General features: G+C 40.9%; 1 pseudogene; it reads right to left on the bottom strand.

Moving 5' to 3' along the window:
* Nucleotides 1-2,614: 2,614 nt before the first annotated feature.
* On the bottom strand, nt 2,615-6,352 carry LOC119727088 (annotated as a pseudogene).
* Between the last annotated feature and the right edge of the window lie 3,401 nt (nt 6,353-9,753).

The raw sequence follows: 9,753 nt of genomic DNA, 5'->3' as shown, positions 1-9,753 counted from the left end.
CCCCCCCCCGAAATATTGGATCTAGAACCGCGCCTTGCTGGGTTTAAACATGAGTGAACCATTTTGTGCATTTATCGTTACTTAACTATATCCATCATTACATGCTCTCACAGCGCTGACCCACCTTATCTATCAATGTCAGTCAAGGCACGAAACCCTCAGTTAACAAACTACCACAGCTTGTCAATAATTTGTACCAATATGAGGCAAATTTTCAGAACGATCTTTCATCCAAGTAGCTTTTTGATAATAATTTGGTATCTACTTTTGGGATAATTGCAAATGATTCTAGTGTCTTTGATTGATGTTATTCTTTAGGATCATACTATTCATAGATGATATTTTCCACCCATCCCGGCTTTCCTTCCATGGTAATCGGCGGTTGGTCGTTTGGTTTTCCGTCTCTATCTTTGTTTCTCGCCTCAATCTCTATCGGAAACGACTCGCATCCGTACACTTCATTGTCAACCCCCGCTGTCGCCGTCATTTTTGAGGCGAAACCGCAAGTGTTGGCGCCCTCATCAGCGGTCTTTTCTTGACGACTTGGCTGTACACGGGCGGAGCATTGTCGCGATCGCCTTGGCTTTGTGCAGTGCCGCTGGTATCCAAGATAGGGTTGGCGAACGTGTGGTTTACGTAATGGGCACCAACCGTATCCAAGGCAATGTCTGGTCCCTTCTGTTCTTTAGGCTTCCTGATCCTAAACAAAAGTTTGCAAAAAATATTTACGAACTTGTGACCCTTATAAAGGGGCCTATACACCCATGTCACCTCCCCTTTTTCTTGGGGGGGGGCAAATTAAATATCACAATCGGTGTACTTCAAATTTTAAGGAGCATAAGGCCATGAAAAGTAATACATGTAGTGGCTGGTTTTTTACTGGTGGATTGTGAAGCATCTGGGAGGTTAAGGGTTAAGGAGTTAAGGGTTAAGGAGGTGCACAAGGATGTTCACGAATGTTTGTACATGGCTTCCTTGAATAAACCAACCGCGTCTAAGAAGTATGTGTTGGGCTAATTTACACAAATTACGTGGTTCGAATGCTTTCGTTGTGCGCTATAAAGATGTAGTGCGGGGAAAACTTAAAGATGGGCCTATATCTTAAAGTTTAAATTGGCAGCGTGGACTAAACGGTGATGTCCACTAGGACTTTTGCACCGACTTGTGCCCTTTTACCTTTTTTCTCCATAGAAAAAACACTGCCACTATCAGCACAGTTAATGCTACCAGGGCCCAACAGCAATTCCAGCAACTTCACCTGCAGACAGACGATACATAGTTGCCATTATTGTAATCATTGGGTCTAGGAAAAACTTATATTTAACAACTTGTGGCTTTATAGACCTACAAGGACTAAAAATGGTGCTTTAACCTTTATTACCCTGGTGTGTTTTCGTGGAAACCTGCCCGAAATCCGCCAAAAATCTAAACACACCGATGGTTCAATGCCAAATCTCGGAAACGAATGTGTGTTTGGCCCTGTATAACTGGTTGTGTGCTTAACAATTTGGAGTATTTTCAAGTTTACGCTGTATTGGTCACATTATTACTTTTCTGAATTGTGGTCTTAAAACAACCCAGCCTACCCCCATCAACTGGGACAGCCCAGAGTAGGACATTGAGTGCTGAAAAACATGCAAACAAAATCAGACCAACTTGACTCACTCTTTAGCCAGCACAGGTCTCCAAACTTGTCATTGGCCAAAGAAAATATCCTCAGTATTTCACCAACCATTTTTCTCAATATTTTGCACTAAGGCCAATTAAAAAATATTCGGTCTCTGGTCAGACCAAAGTTCCGGAATTGACGCGGGGACGCGGTTTTTTTTCTCTTCTTCTTCAAGCTTGGATTTGTACAGACAAGGTGGGTACTTTTTTTGCTTTTTTGGTGTCCTCATGTACATTGGTGTCCTCCATAATTTGCCTTGGTGCAATTTCCCATTCCTTGGTGCTCTTTGGTAAAAAAAAAAACTGAGGAGGTGCGGCAATAGAGGGCGCTGTTGGAGCTACCGCGGAACATTTTGGGGGGAAAAAGATTGACGCGCATGATTAAAATCGACGCGCGCGCTGACCAGAGACTGACTTATTTTTTTTTTGGCCTAAGAGAGAAGTCAAGTGTTTTCAAAATGAGGCTGAAGACTAGACTGGTTACACGTCCAACCACGGTCAACTGTTTGAAACAGACTGACCTCTTCATTGTCATTAGTCTGGTGGCTGACTAAGGAGAAATGTGTAAAATAATAGAGACTAAATGTTGGACTGGTTGTTCAGTGCCAGTCTATACCTTAAGTTTGGGACTCTCATGCACAGTATTGTGTATGGCTCAACTATAGTTGGAATGCTCCAACTTCAGTTGGGAATGCCCCAACTACAGTTGGGAATGCCCCAACTACAGATGAGACTGCCAAAAGTATAGTTGGCACTGTAACAACGACATACCTGTTCCTAACTTTCCAGCGATAGGACTGTTTGTTCGATGATCAGGAGCCCTTTGTGCTTTCCCAGGTCGGAGATAGAATCTTTGAAGAGGTCTTCTGGGTGTGTGTGTCTGTGACTCTCCCACATCAGTAGTGTACCCTGTTAATGGCTTGGAGATGTGAAATGTAGTTGTGGTTTTGCGATGGGGTGGTACTATGAGGCGATGTATAAGCGCTCAGTGTTGTTAGATTTGCTGAGGCTGTAGGCACTGTGGATGGAAGAACTCACAATGTAAATGTGTGCAACCCAGAGTTGCAGTTTACGGCATCCCATTTCAGTCAGCTGATCTCGAGTCACGTGAGATGCTTTTCAAATGACAGAGGTAGTCCTTGGTCATTGTTTCAATACTTGTACTAACTTGAGACTGACTTGTCATTTGTTTTCGATTTATTAGAAATTTTGTCCCGCGTTCATTGCTAGCATGTACTCAGGAAAGCCTTCAATTAAGAAATGAGGCAAATGGTCAGTTTCTGCACATATTGTCTAAGCTAAGAGGGGAAAAATCTTAAAGTTGGATACCCCGTGCTCTTTAAAAAATGGTTGTTTTTTTTCTTCTAACGGATGTTCAATTCGTGTGCTTTGTTCTGACCAAAACACAACTTTAATCCGATTTTTGGCGTCTGCAACCTCTGAAAAGATAGCTTTCATTTTGCACACAAATGAACCCGCCTTGCGAGAGCTGAATTATTGTCTGGCAACCAATTATTCGAATTTTGTGTGAAGAAATAATTCAATAACTAAACGTCGGTGGATTTTTTTTCAGTCGGTGTCTTGGTAGTGCAGTTTTTTTGCATCAGGGAAAATTTTGCCACTTCATGAAATAAACACTGATGTTCAATTAGGTTAATTTAATGTATGATGAATTCGATAAAAACCACAATCATGTGGAGTTAATGTCCAGAAGCATTTGCTTCAAGTAGAAAACGTTTGCGTAGCAACATAGGACTACCAGGCAAAAAAAAAACACTTGATACTTATAATATATCTCTTGTTACTGGTTACCAGCTTTGCAACGAAATTGTTTGTATGTTTTCCTGCTTAACAGCACCATGAAAGTGCGCAGAGATTTACCTTCACATGTCGGTACCGAGTCAGTCCCGTGACGTAGTTGTAGTCAGTCCGCAATGCATTCAATGCTTGATGTTCCATTGAGGGTATATCCAGGGTCACAGGAGAAATCTACTCGAGTCCGAAGAACTTGAAGTTGTTGAGATTGTAAGACAGTGAACGCGGGTTGGTGATGGCGTGGTCTCCGTTGGTGGGTGGTCCTATAGTATTACTGCATACTCCTTGCGAAACTGTTATTAGGGGGGGGATTTCTTTCCGTTGGAAATTGGATCAACTTTTTAAAATACAACCAAACTTTAAGAAGTAATTTTTGGGGGAAAATACACCGAATATTTCCGCCATAATCTAGCAATTTTCTTTCAGACTGTTCCCATATACAAAACAAGATTTTTTTCACGATGACATTTTACAGGGTGTCTGAAATAACATGATACATTGTATAACCTGTAATTTGATAAGATAAAATTTGCCATCCTGACAGCAGTGGTGCAACATTATATTTGTCAGTCTGACTATCTTGCAAAGATAACAAGTTTAATCCTTTAAATTTGTAGATACCTTGATAATCGTTAAGGCAAGTGCAGTTACGGTTTTTTTTAACTACGTTTGTGCACAGCTGTACTGAGAGGGTGACTGACAAAATTTGCTTTGCTTAGACCTTAGTGTCAAAATATTGCACATCTCGTTTCATATTGCCCGAGGTCTTTGTATTTGTGTTGACTTTAACGCCCCCCCCCCCCCCAATTTGAACCTCAGTGTCCTTACCCCCTCCCCACCTCCGATTTTTTTGTGTCCATCTGCCACTGGTATAATTTGTATAAGAACAGCGCATATTAATAGCTGCAGCCTTACCTCTGTATATAGAGATCCGACTGTCGTCTCCACAGATCTGGTCGCTGTTTCCCGTACACGTGTCTTGACACTCAGAGTCCGCCTTTTTTTCAAATTGGTCGTAGTCTTCGTTAGTATTTCCACAGAAACATTGGTGTTCGAATTCAAGCCCCACGTACTTGTTGCTTGGTGTAAGCTCATCTAGACAGTGCTTAAAGCAGCACCACTCCACAGATTGATCGTCGTTATCTACTGGTCCGATCGGTAGGGCACGATTATAACAACCCAAAACACCAGGACAATCCTCGTAGCATCCCAAATAACCAGGGGCTTTAATCAGAACATATAAGATTTTGAAATTGATAAATGCAAAAAAAATAGTGCCGTAAACTCTTTTTTTCCCCCTTCAATTATATGATCTATAAAACGCCAGAGCAGACGCAGACCGTTTTGGCCCACAATTGTCCTTTTTGGATGCTCTACAACTATACATCCGAGGCCCCACCTACCCGTGACTTTCAAAATGTTCCATTCCCAAATACTTGCAGGGTTTCAGTCTCACGGGTTCATCACATTACCATTAACTTTGGCGGGACGTTCACTCGCCCTATGATTTGTGTACATCCTATAGGGACATTGAATCAAGGAATCAGTCAAATGAATCATGGCCCGCAAAGTAAAAAGTGATGAACTAACTCTAGGCTGTCCCAAAATTACCAAGAAAATATGTTGAAATCATGAGAACACCTGCATTAATTAGACTTGTTCAAAGTGGCCAGTTGGAACCAGGTGGCCCTCGTCTTGCATGCAGGAGGGTGTGGGGGTCAGACTACTGTACAAGGTACTGTTGAAAGCAATTTTCATCTACTTGTGGAGCATATTTAAAAAAAAAAAAAAAATTTAAAGGTATTAAAATATTGATATTTAACATAAGTGACGAAAAAACGTGGTTGCTAATGCATATTTTTTTCTCTGACATATGGTGGTTTAAAACTCAATATGCCAAACCTGTTTGTCCACGGACGGCTTTATTCCTATTTGACTGAGCTCCGGAGCTTGATTTGAAGACTAAACCACTACACTAGACTTACACGTGGACAACAGTGATTTGGTGACTTGTTTTCAAATGAGCATACTAAGTTGCGATTTGCAGCACGTATGGTTGTGAGCTCAGGTTATTCTTCACTACATTATGAAAAAAAATAGTTCAACTAAGTTCAGTTTATAACTAGGTTAAAATTCCTGTCAAAATTGGGTTTCCTTCTTTTTTCACTACCCCTGCACTACCCTGTATATATCACATCACTCGTCTTCCGGTATGTAGACTTAACCATGGGCCTAACACACAACAAAAACCCGTGCCTTCCGGGGTACCATCACCCTGGGTAGTAAAGTCTGTCACGAGCCAATGTGGCCCATCAGGCCTGCGTTTATCTCCGGTTTCAGTGTATGGCATGAAACAACTGAGAATATTTCTACTCCCCCCTGGATGGGATGCCAGTCCTTCGCATGTTACTCCCCAGCTAATACCCGTTTATACTTCTGGGTGGAGAGAGCATGAGAGAGGCAAGTGGGGGGGGGGGGGAGTGGCTTGCCAAGAACACAACATATGGCCAGCAGCTGGATTCGAAACCGTGACCCTGTGATCATGAGTCACATATCCTCACCACTAGGCCACACTCCCCATATTAGTTCTTCCCAAATTTATTCGGTTGTCAGCCCTATCACCCACCCCCCCCCCCCCAAAAAAGACATCTAAAACAGCTTACCATTCCATGGCTGCGACAAAACTAATACAATTTGCAAGCTGCAGTGAACAGAGTGAAAACAAACAGGCGACCAGACAATAATCCATCAAGGCTGACCCGCCGAAACATGGCCATGTTTCACCGATCGGTCCTGATTTGTGCACAACTATGTAGGCTATGCATGTACGCAGACCTATTCAACCCATAGATGAGAAATGCACCATTGCACCTTTTCACCAGTAATTCCTTTGTTAAGTATGCGTCAAACCCGTGGCTTTGAGTTGCAGTTGGAAAAATACGATTTGGTTCCGGGTAGATATCCGTCACGGAACACCGCATGGTTTTGTTTATGCTACTGTAAAAACAAGTTCAAGATACTTTTTTGGGGGGTTGGGGGGGGGGGAACAAGTTACCAATCATAACTTATTTACACCGAGTATTGTACAAATGTATTTCATTCCAACATAAATCACCAATACAAATATGTAATACTAAAATACTTCATTGAAATCAAATGTAGGCCTATCTGCATTCTTATCCTCATCGAAATTGACAACACAACGTTAAAATGAAAGTAAAAATCATAATACAAGAGTAACAAATACTTCCGCACGTAGACCTGGACTTTATGAAATATAAGGAACTATTGATTTTGTATGTGACTGATCAGTCCTAACGTTTTAATCACAAGTTAAGGTCAGACTTTCATCATCAATGTATCCATTTATTCTTCAAAATAATTATTAATGTTTTTGCTTTAATTTAAGTTGTCATATCAATGAAATTCACATTAATAATGATCGCTGATGAGGCTACATTGTTTTGCATAAATAGGTAGAAATGCGTGTAACTTTTGCTTTAAATATTTGATTTGTTTCGTATTCATGTTGTGTTTCTTACATTTATCAACTAAGCCTCTGTACTAATGACGTCAGACTTTGTTTACATGTGCACTTTCCTCTGGAGCCAGCGGGGCCCACGGTCCACTGAGCACCATAGGTAAGCACACACGTAACAAAGTGTGACGTCATTAGTACAGAGGCTTATTATTATATACCACTTATATTACCATGGACTCTAATAAATCATAACGGTCATTACAAACGGCTACAACTTATGCGAGTTGGAGTGCCCCTTTAAGTCAGGGAAGCGAATGAACGACCTGTACACACGCTCGCTATAAGATTTATAACTTGCACTGTCATCATAATGACTTGTTTCGAAACAAAATCCGCCAGCTTATTAACGGTGAAATTAAATATGATACAATTAGCATACAATTCGAAACTCATAGACATATTAGGCCTGCTCTGCCAAGTGCCAACACGAAAGCGGACCTCTCATCTGAAATTGATGTTAGGGAATTCAACAAGTTGTGTAAACAGCTTTATAATTATTAAAAAAATGCTATAATTACTTTCGATACAACGCTTATAGTATTTAAAGTGGAGCTGTGCATGTTGGAAATACAAAATGTTCGATATAATTAGTGGCAAATTGTACTGATACCGTACCGCCATCGTAGGCCATCGTGAAAAGCATTATGGGACTGATGCGCATAAGAAAGTCACACACGCTTGTTGTTGTTGACCTTGTAAATGTATACCCCGCGTTTTTATTACATTTTCAATACACCGTGGAATCATAATAGACTTAAAATCTTGTAAGTATGGAATCCCTAAAACCTTTGTGCATGGCTTTTATTTTTAAAAGAATATTTTACATGTTCATATTTAGTTAGCACAGAGTACAGGTCGATACAGCACAGGGGCGTCAATCGCTTCTCAAAAGTGGGGGGGGGGGGGACATACCTTGATCAGAAATAATGCGAGCGCGAAGTGCGAAGCCCTTACAGCGTGGGTTCGGGCCCGCTTAAGGGCCCCTACAAAATTCGGATTCTAGATGCTCATGTGTGTGATCTGAGGCAATTTCTGACCACTTTAACCAATATTTTCTTAGCAAAAGATACATTGTAGTACATAAGGGCTCTGTAAATGAGGCACGAGTTCAAAAATCTGAGGGAGGGGACATTTGATATTGTGTCCCCCACCCTTCAAAAAGTGTGTGGGGGGGGGGGAGAAACATGTCCCCCTGCCCCCCCCCCCCCCCCCCCCCCCAGGATTGACGCCCATGATACAGCAAGAAGAAATTAAGATATGTATTTGTATTAGGTCCTTTCCCCTTAGCCCTCCTATACTGATGGAACTGTCACAATATTTCCCATAGCTTTTGTACAGGTCTGTCACCAACTGCCAGAACCCCCATGGATTAAACACATAACTGTCAATACCTCTTAATTGAACAAGTTTGATAGATATTAGATAGGGTGACATTGAATACTGCTACAACTTGTGTAGCAGCCAAGCTTAGAGGGCAGTGCCTTTGCTGGGATCAGGCGCGGTTCTGGGGGGGGGGGTGTAGAAAAGAGGAATTACCCTTCATGTAGCCTTGCAAACGTCATTTGCTACACAAGTGTTTTTATTCGAAGTATTCGGTCCCTTTCTGAACGCACCCTGAGGCATGTACTTTATTGCTGCTGTATTTGGTTCTTGTGGAGGTGGTGGTGGTGGTTCACTGTAATTACACAAATTACAATACTTAACTTTAGTATTAACAATTACAGAAAAACATAATAAACCATTAGATTAATTAGTCAAATACATGTATATATGCGATTGAGCTTGAGCCTTCACTTGACATAGTGCGTACATTATCCCTGTACGTGTAAGTAAACACCCCCAAAACATATCAATCTTCACTTTGAAAAGCTACAAATAATCTTACTAAATCACTCAGAATACGATAAATTATATCCATGAATAAATCAACAAGGCTTACCGATTGTGCTGGATCCGAAACTACAACATTTGGGACTTAGAAACCTGATAATTTTACATTGATTTGGGGAGATAAATTTGGTACACGTTCATTGTTTACGAATCATCGGAATCATGAAGAATTTACACTTTGACCTTACAAAATGCACCATATCACAAGAGGGCGCTATTACGAAAGTACGGGAACGATTAACGTACGCACAGTTTTACCGCAACAAACTTATTTCCAATCAAAGGTATGCGTGATCATAAATTAAAGTTTAGAAAACACTTTGAAATAACAATTATGATAAACCCAAATTAAATTTCACAACTTGCCGCTACACTTCATTTCCTCGCGATTGAGGACCAAACCATCATGCTTTCAACGGAAACCTATGCTTTGCGTCGACAAAAAAATGATAATGCACTTTCTCAGTTTCTCAACTAAAGTGTCACATCTACTGATCTGAAATTTCGACAGATTAGTCTCTTAATAACCTGCTTCGGGCATCGCTGTATACTATAGTAAAGTTCCTTGAATCGGCAAAACTTTTTTTGTTTGGAACATTGTCTATTACATTTTGTCACTAATATTAACATTTTTGAGAGAGTGTGGACACAACATGGATGGTGCTTTTGCTGAGTGGAAAAAATACTTTAGGGCTCTAAATAGCGCCCTCCTACTGTGTCCACCATCTCTACAAAAGTCTTATTGAAATTTCTTTCAGCGTAATTGAACTTGTAGTAATCTCTCTAAACTTGAAATAACAGATAATTGTGCTATCCACTGTGCTATTTCCCTACATTGG

The sequence above is a fragment of the Patiria miniata genome, unplaced genomic scaffold (assembly GCF_015706575.1).
Source record: "Patiria miniata isolate m_02_andy unplaced genomic scaffold, ASM1570657v1 HiC_scaffold_20, whole genome shotgun sequence".
Lineage (NCBI taxonomy): Eukaryota > Metazoa > Echinodermata > Asteroidea > Valvatida > Asterinidae > Patiria > Patiria miniata.
Note: the sequence above shows the minus strand (reverse complement) of the source record. Positions and strands in the feature narration are given on the sequence as shown.